Genomic DNA, 19847 nt, shown 5'->3' with positions numbered 1-19847 from the left:
TGTGTAGAGATGTGAGGGGTGCTGAGTGTGTAGAGATGTGGGGGTGCTGAGTGTGTAGAGATGTGGGGGTGCTGAGTGTGTAGAGATGTGAGGGGTGCTGAGTGTGTAGAGATGTGGGGGGGCTGAGTGTGTAGAGATGTGAGGGGGGCTGAGTGTGTAGAGATGTGGGGGGGGGGCTGAGTGTGTAGAGATGTGGGGGGGGCTGAGTGTGTAGAGATGTGAGGGTGCTGAGTGTGTAGAGATGTGAGGGGTGCTGAGTGTGTAGAGATGTGAGGGGTGCTGAGTGTGTAGAGATGTGGGGGTGCTGAGTGTGTAGAGATGTGGGGGGGGGCTGAGTGTGTAGAGATGTGGGGGTGCTGAGTGTGTAGAGATGTGAGGGGTGCTGAGTGTGTAGAGATGTGGGGGTGCTGAGTGTGTAGAGATGTGAGGGGTGCTGAGTGTGTAGAGATGTGGGGGGGGCTGAGTGTATAGAGATGTGAGGGGGGCTGAGTGTGTAGAGATGTGGGGGGGGCTGAGTGTGTAGAGATGTGAGGGGTGCTGAGTGTGTAGAGATGTGGGGGGGGGCTGAGTGTGTAGAGATGTGGGGGGGGCTGAGTGTGTAGAGATGTGGGGGTGCTGAGTGTGTAGAGATGTGGGGGTGCTGAGTGTGTAGAGATGTGGGGGTGCTGAGTGTGTAGAGATGTGAGGGGTGCTGAGTGTGTAGAGATGTGGGGGGGACTGAGTGTGTAGAGATGTGAGGGGGGGCTGAGTGTGTAGAGATGTGAGGGGGGCTGAGTTTATAGAGATGTGGGGGTGCTGAGTGTGTAGAGATGTGAGGGGGGGCTGAGTGTGTAGAGATGTGGGGGTGCTGAGTGTGTAGAGATGTGGGGGTGCTGAGTGTGTAGAGATGTGAGGGGGGGCTGAGTGTGTAGAGATGTGAGGGGGGCTGAGTGTGTAGAGATGTGGGGGTGCTGAGTGTGTAGAGATGTGAGGGGGGCTGAGTGTGTAGAGATGTGAGGGGGGCTGAGTGTGTAGAGATGTGAGGGGTGCTGAGTGTGTAGAGATGTGGGGGGGGGCTGAGTGTATAGAGATGTGAGGGGGGCTGAGTGTGTAGAGATGTGGGGGTGCTGAGTGTGTAGAGATGTGAGGGGTGCTGAGTGTGTAGAGATGTGGGGGGGCTGAGTGTGTAGAGATGTGAGGGGGGCTGAGTGTGTAGAGATGTGGGGGGGGGCTGAGTGTGTAGAGATGTGGGGGTGCTGAGTGTGTAGAGATGTGGGGGTGCTGAGTGTGTAGAGATGTGAGGGGTGCTGAGTGTGTAGAGATGTGGGGGGGGCTGAGTGTGTAGAGATGTGGGGGGGGCTGAGTGTGTAGAGATGTGGGGGTGCTGAGTGTGTAGAGATGTGGGGGTGCTGAGTGTGTAGAGATGTGAGGGGTGCTGAGTGTGTAGAGATGAGGGGGGGCTGAGTGTGTAGAGATGTGAGGGGGGGCTGAATGTGTAGAGATGTGAGGGGGAGCTGAGTGTGTAGAGATGTGAGGGGGGGCTGAATGTGTAGAGATGTGAGGGGGAGCTGAGTGTGTAGAGATGTGAGGGGTGCTGAGTGTGTAGAGATGTGAGGGGGGCTGAGTGTGTAGAGATGTGAGGGGGGGCTGAATGTGTAGAGATGTGAGGGGGGGCTGAGTGTGTAGAGATGTGGGGGGGGCTGAGTGTGTAGAGATGTGGGGGGGGCTGAGTGTGTAGAGATGTGGGGGGGGCTGAGTGTGTAGAGATGTGAGGGGGGGCTGAGTGTGTAGAGATGTGGGGGGGGCTGAGTGTGTAGAGATGTGGGGGGGGCTGAGTGTGTAGAGATGTGGGGGGGGGCTGAGTGTGTAGAGATGTGTGGGGGGGGGGGGCTGAGTGTGTAGAGATGTGAGGGGGAGCTGAGTGTGTAGAGATGTGTGGGGGGGCTGAATGTGTAGAGATGTGAGGGGGGCTGAGTGTGTAGAGATGTGGGGGTGCTGAATGTGTAGAGATGTGAGGGGGAGCTGAGTGTGTAGAGATGTGGGGGGGGCTGAGTGTGTAGAGATGTGAGGGGGGCTGAGTGTGTAGAGATGTGTGGGGGGGGGGCTGAGTGTGTAGAGATGTGAGGGGGAGCTGAATGTGTAGAGATGTGAGGGGGGCTGAGTGTGTAGAGATGTGAGGGGGGCTGAGTGTGTAGAGATGTGAGGGGGGCTGAGTGTGTAGAGATGTGAGGGGGGCTGAGTGTGTAGAGATGTGGGGGGGGGCTGAGTGTGTAGAGATGTGAGGGGTGCTGAGTGTGTAGAGATGTGGGGGTGCTGAGTGTGTAGAGATGTGGGGGTGCTGAGTGTGTAGAGATGTGAGGGGTGCTGAGTGTGTAGAGATGTGGGGGGGCTGAGTGTGTAGAGATGTGAGGGGGGCTGAGTGTGTAGAGATGTGGGGGGGGGCTGAGTGTGTAGAGATGTGGGGGGGGCTGAGTGTGTAGAGATGTGAGGGGTGCTGAGTGTGTAGAGATGTGAGGGGTGCTGAGTGTGTAGAGATGTGAGGGGTGCTGAGTGTGTAGAGATGTGGGGGTGCTGAGTGTGTAGAGATGTGGGGGGGGCTGAGTGTGTAGAGATGTGGGGGTGCCGAGTGTGTAGAGATGTGAGGGGTGCTGAGTGTGTAGAGATGTGGGGGTGCTGAGTGTGTAGAGATGTGAGGGGTGCTGAGTGTGTAGAGATGTGGGGGGGGCTGAGTGTATAGACATGTGAGGGGGGCTGAGTGTGTAGAGATGTGGGGGGGGCTGAGTGTGTAGAGATGTGAGGGGTGCTGAGTGTGTAGAGATGTGGGGGGGGGCTGAGTGTGTAGAGATGTGGGGGGGGGGCTGAGTGTGTAGAGATGTGGGGGTGCTGAGTGTGTAGAGATGTAGGGGTGCTGAGTGTGTAGAGATGTGAGGGGTGCTGAGTGTGTAGAGATGTGGGGGGGACTGAGTGTGTAGAGATGTGAGGGGGGGGCTGAGTGTGTAGAGATGTGAGGGGGGCTGAGTTTATAGAGATGTGGGGGTGCTGAGTGTGTAGAGATGTGAGGGGGGGCTGAGTGTGTAGAGATGTGGGGGTGCTGAGTGTGTAGAGATGTGAGGGGGGGCTGAGTGTGTAGAGATGTGAGGGGGGCTGAGTGTGTAGAGATGTGGGGGTGCTGAGTGTGTAGAGATGTGAGGGGGGCTGAGTGTGTAGAGATGTGAGGGGGGCTGAGTGTGTAGAGATGTGAGGGGTGCTGAGTGTGTAGAGATGTGGGGGGGGGGCTGAGTGTATAGAGATGTGAGGGGGGCTGAGTGTGTAGAGATGTGGGGGTGCTGAGTGTGTAGAGATGTGAGGGGTGCTGAGTGTGTAGAGATGTGGGGGGGCTGAGTGTGTAGAGATGTGAGGGGGGCTGAGTGTGTAGAGATGTGGGGGGGGGCTGAGTGTGTAGAGATGTGGGGGTGCTGAGTGTGTAGAGATGTGGGGGTGCTGAGTGTGTAGAGATGTGAGGGGTGCTGAGTGTGTAGAGATGTGGGGGGGACTGAGTGTGTAGAGATGTGGGGGTGCTGAGTGTGTAGAGATGTGAGGGGGGGCTGAGTGTGTAGAGATGTGGGGGTGCTGAGTGTGTAGAGATGTGAGGGGGGGCTGAGTGTGTAGAGATGTGAGGGGGGCTGAGTGTGTAGAGATGTGGGGGTGCTGAGTGTGTAGAGATGTGAGGGGGGCTGAGTGTGTAGAGATGTGGGGGTGCTGAGTGTGTAGAGATGTGAGGGGGGCTGAGTGTGTAGAGATGTGAGGGGGGCTGAGTGTGTAGAGATGTGAGGGGTGCTGAGTGTGTAGAGATGTGGGGGGGGGCTGAGTGTATAGAGATGTGAGGGGGGCTGAGTGTGTAGAGATGTGGGGGTGCTGAGTGTGTAGAGATGTGAGGGGGGCTGAGTGTGTAGAGATGTGGGGGTGCTGAGTGTGTAGAGATGTGGGGGTGCTGAGTGTGTAGAGATGTGAGGGGGTGCTGAGTGTGTAGAGATGTGGGGGTGCTGAGTGTGTAGAGATGTGAGGGGGGGCTGAGTGTGTAGAGATGTGAGGGGGGCTGAGTGTGTAGAGATGTGGGGGTGCTGAGGGTGTAGAGATGTGAGGGGGGCTGAGTGTGTAGAGATGTGAGGGGGGCTGAGTGTGTAGAGATGTGAGGGGGGCTGAGGGTGTAGAGATGTGAGGGGGGCTGAGGGTGTAGAGATGTGAGGGGGGCTGAGTGTGTAGAGATGTGGGGGGGGGCTGAGTGTGTAGAGATGTGAGGGGTGCTGAGTGTGTAGAGATGTGAGGGGGGGCTGAATGTGTAGAGATGTGAGGGGGGCTGAGTGTGTAGAGATGTGAGGGGGAGCTGAGTGTGTAGAGATGTGAGGGGGGGCTGAATGTGTAGAGATGTGAGGGGGGCTGAGTGTGTAGAGATGTGAGGGGGGCTGAATGTGTAGAGATGTGAGGGGGGCTGAGTGTGTAGAGATGTGAGGGGTGCTGAGTGTGTAGAGATGTGAGGGGGGGGCTGAGTGTGTAGAGATGTGAGGGGGGCTGAGTGTGTAGAGATGTGAGGGGGGCTGAGTGTGTAGAGATGTGAGGGGGGGCTGAGTGTGTAGAGATGTGAGGGGGGGCTGAGTGTGTAGAGATGTGAGGGGGGGCTGAGTGTGTAGAGATGTGAGGGGGGGCTGAGTGTGTAGAGATGTGAGGGGGGGCTGAATGTGTAGAGATGTGAGGGGGAGCTGAGTGTGTAGAGATGTGAGGGGTGCTGAGTGTGTAGAGATGTGAGGGGGGGCTGAATGTGTAGAGATGTGAGGGGGGCTGTGTGTGTAGAGATGTGAGGGGGGCTGAGTGTGTAGAGATGTGAGGGGGGGCTGAGTGTGTAGAGATGAGGGGGGGCTGAGTGTGTAGAGATGTGAGGGGGGGCTGAATGTGTAGAGATGTGAGGGGGAGCTGAGTGTGTAGAGATGTGAGGGGGGGCTGAATGTGTAGAGATGTGAGGGGGAGCTGAGTGTGTAGAGATGTGAGGGGTGCTGAGTGTGTAGAGATGTGAGGGGGGCTGAGTGTGTAGAGATGTGAGGGGGGGCTGAATGTGTAGAGATGTGAGGGGGGGCTGAGTGTGTAGAGATGTGGGGGGGGCTGAGTGTGTAGAGATGTGGGGGGGGCTGAGTGTGTAGAGATGTGGGGGGGGCTGAGTGTGTAGAGATGTGGGGGGGGCTGAGTGTGTAGAGATGTGAGGGGGGGCTGAGTGTGTAGAGATGTGGGGGGGGCTGAGTGTGTAGAGATGTGGGGGGGGCTGAGTGTGTAGAGATGTGGGGGGGGCTGAGTGTGTAGAGATGTGTGGGGGGGGGGCTGAGTGTGTAGAGATGTGAGGGGGAGCTGAGTGTGTAGAGATGTGTGGGGGGGCTGAATGTGTAGAGATGTGAGGGGGGCTGAGTGTGTAGAGATGTGGGGGTGCTGAATGTGTAGAGATGTGAGGGGGAGCTGAGTGTGTAGAGATGTGGGGGGGGCTGAGTGTGTAGAGATGTGAGGGGGGGTGAGTGTGTAGAGATGTGTGGGGGGGGGGCTGAGTGTGTAGAGATGTGAGGGGGAGCTGAGTGTGTAGAGATGTGTGGGGGGGCTGAATGTGTAGAGATGTGAGGGGGGCTGAGTGTGTAGAGATGTGAGGGGGGCTGAGTGTGTAGAGATGTGAGGGGGGCTGAGTGTGTAGAGATGTGAGGGGGGCTGAGTGTGTAGAGATGTGGGGGGGGGCTGAGTGTGTAGAGATGTGAGGGGTGCTGAGTGTGTAGAGATGTGGGGGTGCTGAGTGTGTAGAGATGTGGGGGTGCTGAGTGTGTAGAGATGTGAGGGGTGCTGAGTGTGTAGAGATGTGGGGGGGCTGAGTGTGTAGAGATGTGAGGGGGGCTGAGTGTGTAGAGATGTGGGGGGGGGCTGAGTGTGTAGAGATGTGGGGGGGCTGAGTGTGTAGAGATGTGAGGGGTGCTGAGTGTGTAGAGATGTGAGGGGTGCTGAGTGTGTAGAGATGTGAGGGGTGCTGAGTGTGTAGAGATGTGGGGGTGCTGAGTGTGTAGAGATGTGGGGGGGCTGAGTGTGTAGAGATGTGGGGGTGCTGAGTGTGTAGAGATGTGAGGGGTGCTGAGTGTGTAGAGATGTGGGGGTGCTGAGTGTGTAGAGATGTGAGGGGTGCTGAGTGTGTAGAGATGTGGGGGGGGGCTGAGTGTATAGAGATGTGAGGGGGGCTGAGTGTGTAGAGATGTGGGGGGGCTGAGTGTGTAGAGATGTGAGGGGTGCTGAGTGTGTAGAGATGTGGGGGGGGGCTGAGTGTGTAGAGATGTGGGGGGGGGCTGAGTGTGTAGAGATGTGGGGGTGCTGAGTGTGTAGAGATGTGGGGGTGCTGAGTGTGTAGAGATGTGAGGGGTGCTGAGTGTGTAGAGATGTGGGGGGGACTGAGTGTGTAGAGATGTGAGGGGGGCGCTGAGTGTGTAGAGATGTGAGGGGGGCTGAGTTTATAGAGATGTGGGGGTGCTGAGTGTGTAGAGATGTGAGGGGGGGCTGAGTGTGTAGAGATGTGGGGGTGCTGAGTGTGTAGAGATGTGAGGGGGGGCTGAGTGTGTAGAGATGTGAGGGGGGCTGAGTGTGTAGAGATGTGGGGGTGCTGAGTGTGTAGAGATGTGAGGGGGGCTGAGTGTGTAGAGATGTGAGGGGGGCTGAGTGTGTAGAGATGTGAGGGGGGCTGAGTGTGTAGAGATGTGAGGGGTGCTGAGTGTGTAGAGATGTGGGGGGGGGCTGAGTGTATAGAGATGTGAGGGGGGCTGAGTGTGTAGAGATGTGGGGGTGCTGAGTGTGTAGAGATGTGAGGGGGGGCTGAGTGTGTAGAGATGTGAGGGGGGCTGAGTGTGTAGAGATGTGGGGGTGCTGAGGGTGTAGAGATGTGAGGGGGGCTGAGTGTGTAGAGATGTGAGGGGGGCTGAGTGTGTAGAGATGTGAGGGGGGCTGAGGGTGTAGAGATGTGAGGGGGGCTGAGGGTGTAGAGATGTGAGGGGGGCTGAGTGTGTAGAGATGTGGGGGGGGCTGAGTGTGTAGAGATGTGAGGGGGGGCTGAGTGTGTAGAGATGTGAGGGGGAGCTGAGTGTGTAGAGATGTGAGGGGGGGCTGAGTGTGTAGAGATGTGAGGGGTGCTGAGTGTGTAGAGATGTGAGGGGGGGCTGAGTGTGTAGAGATGTGAGGGGGGTGCTGAGTGTGTAGAGATGTGAGGGGGAGCTGAGTGTGTAGAGATGTGAGGGGGGGCTGAGTGTGTAGAGATGTGAGGGGTGCTGAGTGTGTAGAGATGTGAGGGGGGGCTGAATGTGTAGAGATGTGAGGGGGGCTGAGTGTGTAGAGATGTGAGGGGGAGCTGAGTGTGTAGAGATGTGAGGGGGGGCTGAATGTGTAGAGATGTGAGGGGGGCTGAGTGTGTAGAGATGTGAGGGGGGCTGAGTGTGTAGAGATGTGAGGGGGGCTGAGTGTGTAGAGATGTGAGGGGTGCTGAGTGTGTAGAGATGTGAGGGGGGGCTGAGTGTGTAGAGATGTGAGGGGTGCTGAGTGTGTAGAGATGTGAGGGGGGGCTGAGTGTGTAGAGATGTGAGGGGGGCTGAGTGTGTAGAGATGTGAGGGGGGGCTGAGTGTGTAGAGATGTGAGGGGGGGCTGAGTGTGTAGAGATGTGAGGGGGGGCTGAATGTGTAGAGATGTGAGGGGGAGCTGAGTGTGTAGAGATGTGAGGGGTGCTGAGTGTGTAGAGATGTGAGGGGGGGCTGAATGTGTAGAGATGTGAGGGGGGCTGTGTGTGTAGAGATGTGAGGGGGGCTGAGTGTGTAGAGATGAGGGGGGGCTGAGTGTGTAGAGATGTGAGGGGGGGCTGAATGTGTAGAGATGTGAGGGGGAGCTGAGTGTGTAGAGATGTGAGGGGGGGCTGAATGTGTAGAGATGTGAGGGGGAGCTGAGTGTGTAGAGATGTGAGGGGTGCTGAGTGTGTAGAGATGTGAGGGGGGCTGAGTGTGTAGAGATGTGAGGGGGGGCTGAATGTGTAGACATGTGAGGGGGGGCTGAGTGTGTAGAGATGTGGGGGGGGCTGAGTGTGTAGAGATGTGGGGGGGGCTGAGTGTGTAGAGATGTGGGGGGGGCTGAGTGTGTAGAGATGTGAGGGGGGGCTGAGTGTGTAGAGATGTGGGGGGGGCTGAGTGTGTAGAGATGTGGGGGGGGCTGAGTGTGTAGAGATGTGGGGGGGGCTGAGTGTGTAGAGATGTGTGGGGGGCTGAGTGTGTAGAGATGTGTGGGGGGGCTGAATGTGTAGAGATGTGAGGGGGGCTGAGTGTGTAGAGATGTGGGGGTGCTGAATGTGTAGAGATGTGAGGGGGAGCTGAGTGTGTAGAGATGTGGGGGGGGCTGAGTGTGTAGAGATGTGAGGGGGGGTGAGTGTGTAGAGATGTGTGGGGGGGGGGCTGAGTGTGTAGAGATGTGAGGGGGAGCTGAGTGTGTAGAGATGTGTGGGGGGGCTGAATGTGTAGAGATGTGAGGGGGGCTGAGTGTGTAGAGATGTGGGGGTGCTGAATGTGTAGAGATGTGAGGGGGAGCTGAGTGTGTAGAGATGTGGGGGGGGCTGAGTGTGTAGAGATGTGAGGGGGGCTGAGTGTGTAGAGATGTGAGGGGGAGCTGAGTGTGTAGAGATGTGGGGGGGGCTGAGTGTGTAGAGATGTGAGGAGGGCTGAGTGTGTAGAGATGTGAGGGGTGCTGAGTGTGTAGAGATGTGGGGGGGGCTGAGTGTGTAGAGATGTGGGGGGGGCTGAGTGTGTAGAGATGTGAGGGGTGCTGAGTGTGTAGAGATGTGGGGGGGGGCTGAGTGTGTAGAGATGTGTGGGGGGGCTGAATGTGTAGAGATGTGAGGGGTGCTGAGTGTGTAGAGATGTGAGGGGGGCTGAGTGTGTAGAGATGTGGGGGGGGGCTGAGTGTGTAGAGATGTGGGGGGGGGGGCTGAGTGTGTAGAGATGTGGGGGGGGCTGAGTGTGTAGAGATGTGGGGGGGGGCTGAGTGTGTGGAGATGTGGGGGGGGCTGAGTGTGTAGAGATGTGTGGGGGGGGGGCTGAGTGTGTAGAGATGTGAGGGGGAGCTGAGTGTGTAGAGATGTGTGGGGGGGCTGAATGTGTAGAGATGTGAGGGGGGCTGAGTGTGTAGAGATGTGGGGGTGCTGAATGTGTAGAGATGTGAGGGGGAGCTGAGTGTGTAGAGATGTGGGGGGGGCTGAGTGTGTAGAGATGTGAGGGGGGCTGAGTGTGTAGAGATGTGAGGAGGGCTGAGTGTGTAGAGATGTGAGGGGTGCTGAGTGTGTAGAGATGTGGGGGGGGCTGAGTGTGTAGAGATGTGGGGGGGCTGAGTGTGTAGAGATGTGAGGGGTGCTGAGTGTGTAGAGATGTGGGGGGGGGGCTGAGTGTGTAGAGATGTGTGGGGGGGCTGAATGTGTAGAGATGTGAGGGGTGCTGAGTGTGTAGAGATGTGAGGGGGGCTGAGTGTGTAGAGATGTGGGGGGGGGCTGAGTGTGTAGAGATGTGGGGGGGGGCTGAGTGTGTAGAGATGTGAGGGGGGCTGAGTGTGTAGGGATGTGAGGGGTGCTGAGTGTGTAGAGATGTGGGGGGGGGCTGAGTGTGTAGAGATGTGGGGGGGCTGAGTGTGTAGAGATGTGTGGGGGGGCTGAGTGTGTAGAGATGTGAGGGGGGCTGAGTGTGTAGAGATGTGTGGGGGGGCTGAGTGTGTAGAGATGTGTGGGGGGGCTGAGTGTGTAGAGATGTGGGGGTGCTGAATGTGTAGAGATGTGGGGGGGCTGAGGGTGTAGAGATGTGGGGGGGAGCTGAGTGTGTAGAGATGTGTGGGGGGGCTGAGTGTGTAGAGATGTGGGGGTGCTGAATGTGTAGAGATGTGGGGGGGCTGAGTGTGTAGAGATGTGTGGGGGGGCTGAGTGTGTAGAGATGTGTGGGGGGGCTGAGTGTGTAGAGATGTGGGGGGCTGAGTGTGTAGAGATGTGTGGGGGGGCTGAGTGTGTAGAGATGTGTGGGGGGGCTGAGTGTGTAGAGATGTGAGGGGGGCTGAGTGTGTAGAGATGTGAGGAGGGCTGAATGTGTAGAGATGTGAGGGGGAGCTGAGTGTGTAGAGATGTGAGGGGGAGCTGAGTGTGTAGAGATGTGAGGGGGGGCTGAGTGTGTAGAGATGTGAGGGGGGCTGAGTGTGTAGAGATGTGGGGGTGCTGAGTGTGTAGAGATGTGAGGGGGGCTGAGTGTGTAGAGATGTGGGGGTGCTGAGTGTGTAGAGATGTGAGGGGGGCTGAGTGTGTAGAGATGTGAGGGGGGCTGAGTGTGTAGAGATGTGAGGGGTGCTGAGTGTGTAGAGATGTGGGGGGGGGCTGAGTGTATAGAGATGTGAGGGGGGCTGAGTGTGTAGAGATGTGGGGGTGCTGAGTGTGTAGAGATGTGAGGGGGGCTGAGTGTGTAGAGATGTGGGGGTGCTGAGTGTGTAGAGATGTGGGGGTGCTGAGTGTGTAGAGATGTGAGGGGGTGCTGAGTGTGTAGAGATGTGGGGGTGCTGAGTGTGTAGAGATGTGAGGGGGGGCTGAGTGTGTAGAGATGTGAGGGGGGCTGAGTGTGTAGAGATGTGGGGGTGCTGAGGGTGTAGAGATGTGAGGGGGGCTGAGTGTGTAGAGATGTGAGGGGGGCTGAGTGTGTAGAGATGTGAGGGGGGCTGAGGGTGTAGAGATGTGAGGGGGGCTGAGGGTGTAGAGATGTGAGGGGGGCTGAGTGTGTAGAGATGTGGGGGGGGGCTGAGTGTGTAGAGATGTGAGGGGTGCTGAGTGTGTAGAGATGTGAGGGGGGGCTGAATGTGTAGAGATGTGAGGGGGGCTGAGTGTGTAGAGATGTGAGGGGGAGCTGAGTGTGTAGAGATGTGAGGGGGGGCTGAATGTGTAGAGATGTGAGGGGGGCTGAGTGTGTAGAGATGTGAGGGGGGCTGAATGTGTAGAGATGTGAGGGGGGCTGAGTGTGTAGAGATGTGAGGGGTGCTGAGTGTGTAGAGATGTGAGGGGGGGGCTGAGTGTGTAGAGATGTGAGGGGGGCTGAGTGTGTAGAGATGTGAGGGGGGCTGAGTGTGTAGAGATGTGAGGGGGGGCTGAGTGTGTAGAGATGTGAGGGGGGGCTGAGTGTGTAGAGATGTGAGGGGGGGCTGAGTGTGTAGAGATGTGAGGGGGGGCTGAGTGTGTAGAGATGTGAGGGGGGGCTGAATGTGTAGAGATGTGAGGGGGAGCTGAGTGTGTAGAGATGTGAGGGGTGCTGAGTGTGTAGAGATGTGAGGGGGGGCTGAATGTGTAGAGATGTGAGGGGGGCTGTGTGTGTAGAGATGTGAGGGGGGCTGAGTGTGTAGAGATGTGAGGGGGGGCTGAGTGTGTAGAGATGAGGGGGGGCTGAGTGTGTAGAGATGTGAGGGGGGGCTGAATGTGTAGAGATGTGAGGGGGAGCTGAGTGTGTAGAGATGTGAGGGGGGGCTGAATGTGTAGAGATGTGAGGGGGAGCTGAGTGTGTAGAGATGTGAGGGGTGCTGAGTGTGTAGAGATGTGAGGGGGGCTGAGTGTGTAGAGATGTGAGGGGGGGCTGAATGTGTAGAGATGTGAGGGGGGGCTGAGTGTGTAGAGATGTGGGGGGGGCTGAGTGTGTAGAGATGTGGGGGGGGCTGAGTGTGTAGAGATGTGGGGGGGGCTGAGTGTGTAGAGATGTGGGGGGGGCTGAGTGTGTAGAGATGTGAGGGGGGGCTGAGTGTGTAGAGATGTGGGGGGGGCTGAGTGTGTAGAGATGTGGGGGGGGCTGAGTGTGTAGAGATGTGGGGGGGGCTGAGTGTGTAGAGATGTGTGGGGGGGGGGCTGAGTGTGTAGAGATGTGAGGGGGAGCTGAGTGTGTAGAGATGTGTGGGGGGGCTGAATGTGTAGAGATGTGAGGGGGGCTGAGTGTGTAGAGATGTGGGGGTGCTGAATGTGTAGAGATGTGAGGGGGAGCTGAGTGTGTAGAGATGTGGGGGGGGCTGAGTGTGTAGAGATGTGAGGGGGGGTGAGTGTGTAGAGATGTGTGGGGGGGGGCTGAGTGTGTAGAGATGTGAGGGGGAGCTGAGTGTGTAGAGATGTGTGGGGGGGCTGAATGTGTAGAGATGTGAGGGGGGCTGAGTGTGTAGAGATGTGAGGGGGGCTGAGTGTGTAGAGATGTGAGGGGGGCTGAGTGTGTAGAGATGTGAGGGGGGCTGAGTGTGTAGAGATGTGGGGGGGGGCTGAGTGTGTAGAGATGTGAGGGGTGCTGAGTGTGTAGAGATGTGGGGGTGCTGAGTGTGTAGAGATGTGGGGGTGCTGAGTGTGTAGAGATGTGAGGGGTGCTGAGTGTGTAGAGATGTGGGGGGGCTGAGTGTGTAGAGATGTGAGGGGGGCTGAGTGTGTAGAGATGTGGGGGGGGGCTGAGTGTGTAGAGATGTGGGGGGGCTGAGTGTGTAGAGATGTGAGGGGTGCTGAGTGTGTAGAGATGTGAGGGGTGCTGAGTGTGTAGAGATGTGAGGGGTGCTGAGTGTGTAGAGATGTGGGGGTGCTGAGTGTGTAGAGATGTGGGGGGGCTGAGTGTGTAGAGATGTGGGGGTGCTGAGTGTGTAGAGATGTGAGGGGTGCTGAGTGTGTAGAGATGTGGGGGTGCTGAGTGTGTAGAGATGTGAGGGGTGCTGAGTGTGTAGAGATGTGGGGGGGGGCTGAGTGTATAGAGATGTGAGGGGGGCTGAGTGTGTAGAGATGTGGGGGGGCTGAGTGTGTAGAGATGTGAGGGGTGCTGAGTGTGTAGAGATGTGGGGGGGGGCTGAGTGTGTAGAGATGTGGGGGGGGGCTGAGTGTGTAGAGATGTGGGGGTGCTGAGTGTGTAGAGATGTGGGGGTGCTGAGTGTGTAGAGATGTGAGGGGTGCTGAGTGTGTAGAGATGTGGGGGGGACTGAGTGTGTAGAGATGTGAGGGGGGGGCTGAGTGTGTAGAGATGTGAGGGGGGCTGAGTTTATAGAGATGTGGGGGTGCTGAGTGTGTAGAGATGTGAGGGGGGGCTGAGTGTGTAGAGATGTGGGGGTGCTGAGTGTGTAGAGATGTGAGGGGGGGCTGAGTGTGTAGAGATGTGAGGGGGGCTGAGTGTGTAGAGATGTGGGGGTGCTGAGTGTGTAGAGATGTGAGGGGGGCTGAGTGTGTAGAGATGTGAGGGGGGCTGAGTGTGTAGAGATGTGAGGGGGGCTGAGTGTGTAGAGATGTGAGGGGTGCTGAGTGTGTAGAGATGTGGGGGGGGGCTGAGTGTATAGAGATGTGAGGGGGGCTGAGTGTGTAGAGATGTGGGGGTGCTGAGTGTGTAGAGATGTGAGGGGGGGCTGAGTGTGTAGAGATGTGAGGGGGGCTGAGTGTGTAGAGATGTGGGGGTGCTGAGGGTGTAGAGATGTGAGGGGGGCTGAGTGTGTAGAGATGTGAGGGGGGCTGAGTGTGTAGAGATGTGAGGGGGGCTGAGGGTGTAGAGATGTGAGGGGGGCTGAGGGTGTAGAGATGTGAGGGGGGCTGAGTGTGTAGAGATGTGGGGGGGGCTGAGTGTGTAGAGATGTGAGGGGGGGCTGAGTGTGTAGAGATGTGAGGGGGAGCTGAGTGTGTAGAGATGTGAGGGGGGGCTGAGTGTGTAGAGATGTGAGGGGTGCTGAGTGTGTAGAGATGTGAGGGGGGGCTGAGTGTGTAGAGATGTGAGGGGGGTGCTGAGTGTGTAGAGATGTGAGGGGGAGCTGAGTGTGTAGAGATGTGAGGGGGGGCTGAGTGTGTAGAGATGTGAGGGGTGCTGAGTGTGTAGAGATGTGAGGGGGGGCTGAATGTGTAGAGATGTGAGGGGGGCTGAGTGTGTAGAGATGTGAGGGGGAGCTGAGTGTGTAGAGATGTGAGGGGGGGCTGAATGTGTAGAGATGTGAGGGGGGCTGAGTGTGTAGAGATGTGAGGGGGGCTGAGTGTGTAGAGATGTGAGGGGGGCTGAGTGTGTAGAGATGTGAGGGGTGCTGAGTGTGTAGAGATGTGAGGGGGGGCTGAGTGTGTAGAGATGTGAGGGGTGCTGAGTGTGTAGAGATGTGAGGGGGGGCTGAGTGTGTAGAGATGTGAGGGGGGCTGAGTGTGTAGAGATGTGAGGGGGGGCTGAGTGTGTAGAGATGTGAGGGGGGGCTGAGTGTGTAGAGATGTGAGGGGGGGCTGAATGTGTAGAGATGTGAGGGGGAGCTGAGTGTGTAGAGATGTGAGGGGTGCTGAGTGTGTAGAGATGTGAGGGGGGGCTGAATGTGTAGAGATGTGAGGGGGGCTGTGTGTGTAGAGATGTGAGGGGGGCTGAGTGTGTAGAGATGAGGGGGGGCTGAGTGTGTAGAGATGTGAGGGGGGGCTGAATGTGTAGAGATGTGAGGGGGAGCTGAGTGTGTAGAGATGTGAGGGGGGGCTGAATGTGTAGAGATGTGAGGGGGAGCTGAGTGTGTAGAGATGTGAGGGGTGCTGAGTGTGTAGAGATGTGAGGGGGGCTGAGTGTGTAGAGATGTGAGGGGGGGCTGAATGTGTAGACATGTGAGGGGGGGCTGAGTGTGTAGAGATGTGGGGGGGGCTGAGTGTGTAGAGATGTGGGGGGGGCTGAGTGTGTAGAGATGTGGGGGGGGCTGAGTGTGTAGAGATGTGAGGGGGGGCTGAGTGTGTAGAGATGTGGGGGGGGCTGAGTGTGTAGAGATGTGGGGGGGGCTGAGTGTGTAGAGATGTGGGGGGGGCTGAGTGTGTAGAGATGTGTGGGGGGCTGAGTGTGTAGAGATGTGTGGGGGGGCTGAATGTGTAGAGATGTGAGGGGGGCTGAGTGTGTAGAGATGTGGGGGTGCTGAATGTGTAGAGATGTGAGGGGGAGCTGAGTGTGTAGAGATGTGGGGGGGGCTGAGTGTGTAGAGATGTGAGGGGGGGTGAGTGTGTAGAGATGTGTGGGGGGGGGGCTGAGTGTGTAGAGATGTGAGGGGGAGCTGAGTGTGTAGAGATGTGTGGGGGGGCTGAATGTGTAGAGATGTGAGGGGGGCTGAGTGTGTAGAGATGTGGGGGTGCTGAATGTGTAGAGATGTGAGGGGGAGCTGAGTGTGTAGAGATGTGGGGGGGGCTGAGTGTGTAGAGATGTGAGGGGGGCTGAGTGTGTAGAGATGTGAGGGGGAGCTGAGTGTGTAGAGATGTGGGGGGGGCTGAGTGTGTAGAGATGTGAGGAGGGCTGAGTGTGTAGAGATGTGAGGGGTGCTGAGTGTGTAGAGATGTGGGGGGGGCTGAGTGTGTAGAGATGTGGGGGGGGCTGAGTGTGTAGAGATGTGAGGGGTGCTGAGTGTGTAGAGATGTGGGGGGGGGCTGAGTGTGTAGAGATGTGTGGGGGGGCTGAATGTGTAGAGATGTGAGGGGTGCTGAGTGTGTAGAGATGTGAGGGGGGCTGAGTGTGTAGAGATGTGGGGGGGGGCTGAGTGTGTAGAGATGTGGGGGGGGGGGCTGAGTGTGTAGAGATGTGGGGGGGGGCTGAGTGTGTAGAGATGTGGGGGGGGCTGAGTGTGTGGAGATGTGGGGGGGGCTGAGTGTGTAGAGATGTGTGGGGGGGGGGCTGAGTGTGTAGAGATGTGAGGGGGAGCTGAGTGTGTAGAGATGTGTGGGGGGGCTGAATGTGTAGAGATGTGAGGGGGGCTGAGTGTGTAGAGATGTGGGGGTGCTGAATGTGTAGAGATGTGAGGGGGAGCTGAGTGTGTAGAGATGTGGGGGGGGCTGAGTGTGTAGAGATGTGAGGGGGGCTGAGTGTGTAGAGATGTGAGGAGGGCTGAGTGTGTAGAGATGTGAGGGGTGCTGAGTGTGTAGAGATGTGGGGGGGGCTGAGTGTGTAGAGATGTGGGGGGGCTGAGTGTGTAGAGATGTGAGGGGTGCTGAGTGTGTAGAGATGTGGGGGGGGGGCTGAGTGTGTAGAGATGTGTGGGGGGGCTGAATGTGTAGAGATGTGAGGGGTGCTGAGTGTGTAGAGATGTGAGGGGGGCTGAGTGTGTAGAGATGTGGGGGGGGGGCTGAGTGTGTAGAGATGTGGGGGGGGGCTGAGTGTGTAGAGATGTGAGGGGGGCTGAGTGTGTAGGGATGTGAGGGGTGCTGAGTGTGTAGAGATGTGGGGGGGGGCTGAGTGTGTAGAGATGTGGGGGGGCTGAGTGTGTAGAGATGTGTGGGGGGGCTGAGTGTGTAGAGATGTGAGGGGGGCTGAGTGTGTAGAGATGTGTGGGGGGGCTGAGTGTGTAGAGATGTGAGGGGGGCTGAGTGTGTAGGGATGTGAGGGGTGCTGAGTGTGTAGAGATGTGGGGGGGGGCTGAGTGTGTAGAGATGTGGGGGGGCTGAGTGTGTAGAGATGTGTGGGGGGGCTGAGTGTGTAGAGATGTGAGGGGGGCTGAGTGTGTAGAGATGTGTGGGGGGGCTGAGTGTGTAGAGATGTGTGGGGGGGCTGAGTGTGTAGAGATGTGGGGGTGCTGAATGTGTAGAGATGTGGGGGGGCTGAGGGTGTAGAGATGTGGGGGGGAGCTGAGTGTGTAGAGATGTGTGGGGGGGCTGAGTGTGTAGAGATGTGGGGGTGCTGAATGTGTAGAGATGTGGGGGGGCTGAGTGTGTAGAGATGTGTGGGGGGGCTGAGTGTGTAGAGATGTGTGGGGGGGCTGAGTGTGTAGAGATGTGGGGGGGCTGAGTGTGTAGAGATGTGTGGGGGGGCTGAGTGTGTAGAGATGTGTGGGGGGGCTGAGTGTGTAGAGATGTGAGGGGGGCTGAGTGTGTAGAGATGTGAGGAGGGCTGAATGTGTAGAGATGTGAGGGGGAGCTGAGTGTGTAGAGATGTGAGGGGGAGCTGAGTGTGTAGAGATGTGAGGGGGAGCTGAGTGTGTAGAGATGTGAGGGGGAGCTGAGTGTGTAGGAATGTGAGGGGGGGGGGGGCTGAGGGGTCAGGCTGGGAGGGGGGGGGGGGGTAGGCGGCCTAAAGCTGGGTAAGGGGCACTGTGCAGGAAGAAGGATTTGTGAAAAATCTAAAAGTTCCCCGGAGGGAAACCAGCGAACCCAAAAGCACAAGTGGGGGATCTCAGCACTGCAGACACTGACAACATGCTGGGAAATCACCGGAAAAGAAAAACTGACGTGGAAGGGGAATGGTCTGCTGATCTGATACACTCCCGTCCGCTACGCCCCTAATCCATTTCATGTACCTGACTGGCTGGAGACGATGAATAATAAGTAGCCATGTGTGCAGAGCCCCGCCCAGCTACAGAACGGGAGGTGTTGATTGGAGGGTGGGCGGATCTCTGCAACCAGTGTGGGCGGAGTGTCTCCGATCATCTGTTGAGGCATTCTTGATACAGTTCACACACAGGCGCAACCCTCAGAGATCTCCGCGGGGGATTCGGTGGGTTACATAGCAAACCCCCCCACTCCCATAGATGGTGAGGACTCTGATAGTCACATATTGCAACACCATTCATCTTATGCGGTTCCCGACAATAATATCAATAATATGGCACTGAAAGCCCCAGAGATGCTGCAATGAGGAGGAGGTCAGAGCTCCGAGGATCCCCAGTCCTATGATAGTTCTGTACACTGACATCACATGCAATGGTGACAACACCAATATATACACATATATATAATATACACACAGTATAGATTCTTATACTGTATAAATATCTGCTGGATGGATGGCTCCACCTCCAATCACTACTCCACCAATCAGATACATCCTGTACAACCTGTGTAATCAGTCAGGAATGTGACAAGCACTTCATTCTCCTCCTCCTGTCTCCTTTCTACAGCAATAGAATATTTAAGTAACTCTCCGCCCCCCTCTGTCTTCTCGGAAACCCCGACTGCAGAGTTGTACTAAACTGCAGACTGTGGGAAGAGTTCACAGCCATTCGGTGTCCATGTGTGATCTGTACCGGAGGAGAGAAGAGATGTCAGTGATGATCGGGCGATGTGTGATCGGTAATGTCATCTGTGTATGGAGATCAGTATATAGAATAGATGTGATCTGTATACAGAGATATAATATGTGATCCCAGCGGTGTATACATGGAGATCAGTATATAGAATAGATGTGATCTGTATACAGAGATATAATATCTGATCCCAGCGGTGTATACATGGAGATCAGTATATAGAATAGATGTGATCTGTATACAGAGATATAATGTGTGATCCCAGCGGTGTATACATGGAGATCAGTATATAGAATAGATGTGATCTGTATACAGAGATATAATATGTGATCCCAGCGGTGTATACATGGAGATCAGTATATAGAATAGATGTGATCTGTATACAGAGATATAATATCTGATCCCAGCGGTGTATACATGGAGATCAGTATATAGAATAGATGTGATCTGTATACAGAGATATAATATGTGATCCCAGCGGTGTATACATGGAGATCAGTATATAGAATAGATGTGATCTGTATACAGAGATATAATGTGTGATTCCAGCGGTGTATACATGGAGATCAGTATATAGAATAGATGTGATCTGTATACAGAGATATAATATCTGATCCCAGCGGTGTATACACGGAGATCAGTATATAGAATAGATGTGATCTGTATACAGAGATATAATATGTGATCCCAGCGGTGTATACATGGAGATCAGTATATAGAATAGATGTGATCTGTATACAGAGATATAATATCTGATCCCAGCGGTGTATACATGGAGATCAGTATATAGAATAGATGTGATCTGTATACAGAGATATAATGTGTGATCCCAGCAGTGTATACATGGAGATCAGTATATAGAATAGATGTGATCTGTATACAGAGATATAATGTCTGATCCCAGCGGTGTATACATGGAGATCAGTATATAGGAATAGATGTGATCTGTATACAGAGATATAATATCTGATCCCAGCGGTGTATACATGGAGATCAGTATATAGGAATAGATGTGATCTGTTTACAGAGATATAATGTGTGATCCCAGCGGTGTATACATGGAGATCAGTATATAGAATAGATGTGATCTGTATACAGAGATATAATGTCTGATCCCAGCGGTGTATACATGGAGATCAGTATATAGAATAGATGTGATCTGTATACAGAGATATAATATCTGATCCCAGCGGTGTATACATGGAGATCAGTATATAGAATAGATGTGATCTGTATACAGAGATATAATGTGTGATCCCAGCAGTGTATACATGGAGATCAGTATATAGAATAGATGTGATCTGTATACAGAGATATAATATCTGATCCCAGCGGTGTATACATGGAGATCAGTATATAGAATAGATGTGATCTGTATACAGAGATATAATATCTGATCCCAGCGGTGTATACATGGAGATCAGTATATAGAATAGATGTGATCTGTATACAGAGATATAATGTGTGATCCCAGCGGTGTATACATGGAGATCAGTATATAGAATAGATGTGATCTGTATACAGAGATATAATGTCTGATCCCAGCCAGGGCCGGTGCCAAACAATTTTGCACCCTAGGCAAGACCAGCTACTTGCGCCCCCCCCGAAAAAAAAAGTATACAATATTTCTATACATATATATATATACTATCTACATGAAAGAGAGGGATTGGGGATATGAGAGAGGGGGGAGGATGATAGAGAGAGTGTGGATTGGGCATGAGGGGGGGGGGGGGAGAATGATAGAGAGAGTGTGGATTGGGGATGAGAGGGGGAGGAGGATGATAGAGAGAGTGTGGATTGGGGATGAGAGAGGGGGGGATGAGAAGGGGATGAATGA

The sequence above is a fragment of the Lithobates pipiens genome, unplaced genomic scaffold (assembly GCF_037356315.1).
Source record: "Lithobates pipiens isolate NorthernLeopardFrog02 unplaced genomic scaffold, aLitPip1_a1.2 Scaffold_16, whole genome shotgun sequence".
Classification (NCBI taxonomy): domain Eukaryota; kingdom Metazoa; phylum Chordata; class Amphibia; order Anura; family Ranidae; genus Lithobates; species Lithobates pipiens.
The sequence above is the reverse complement of the archived record's forward strand: the minus strand, read 5'-3'. Positions refer to the sequence as shown.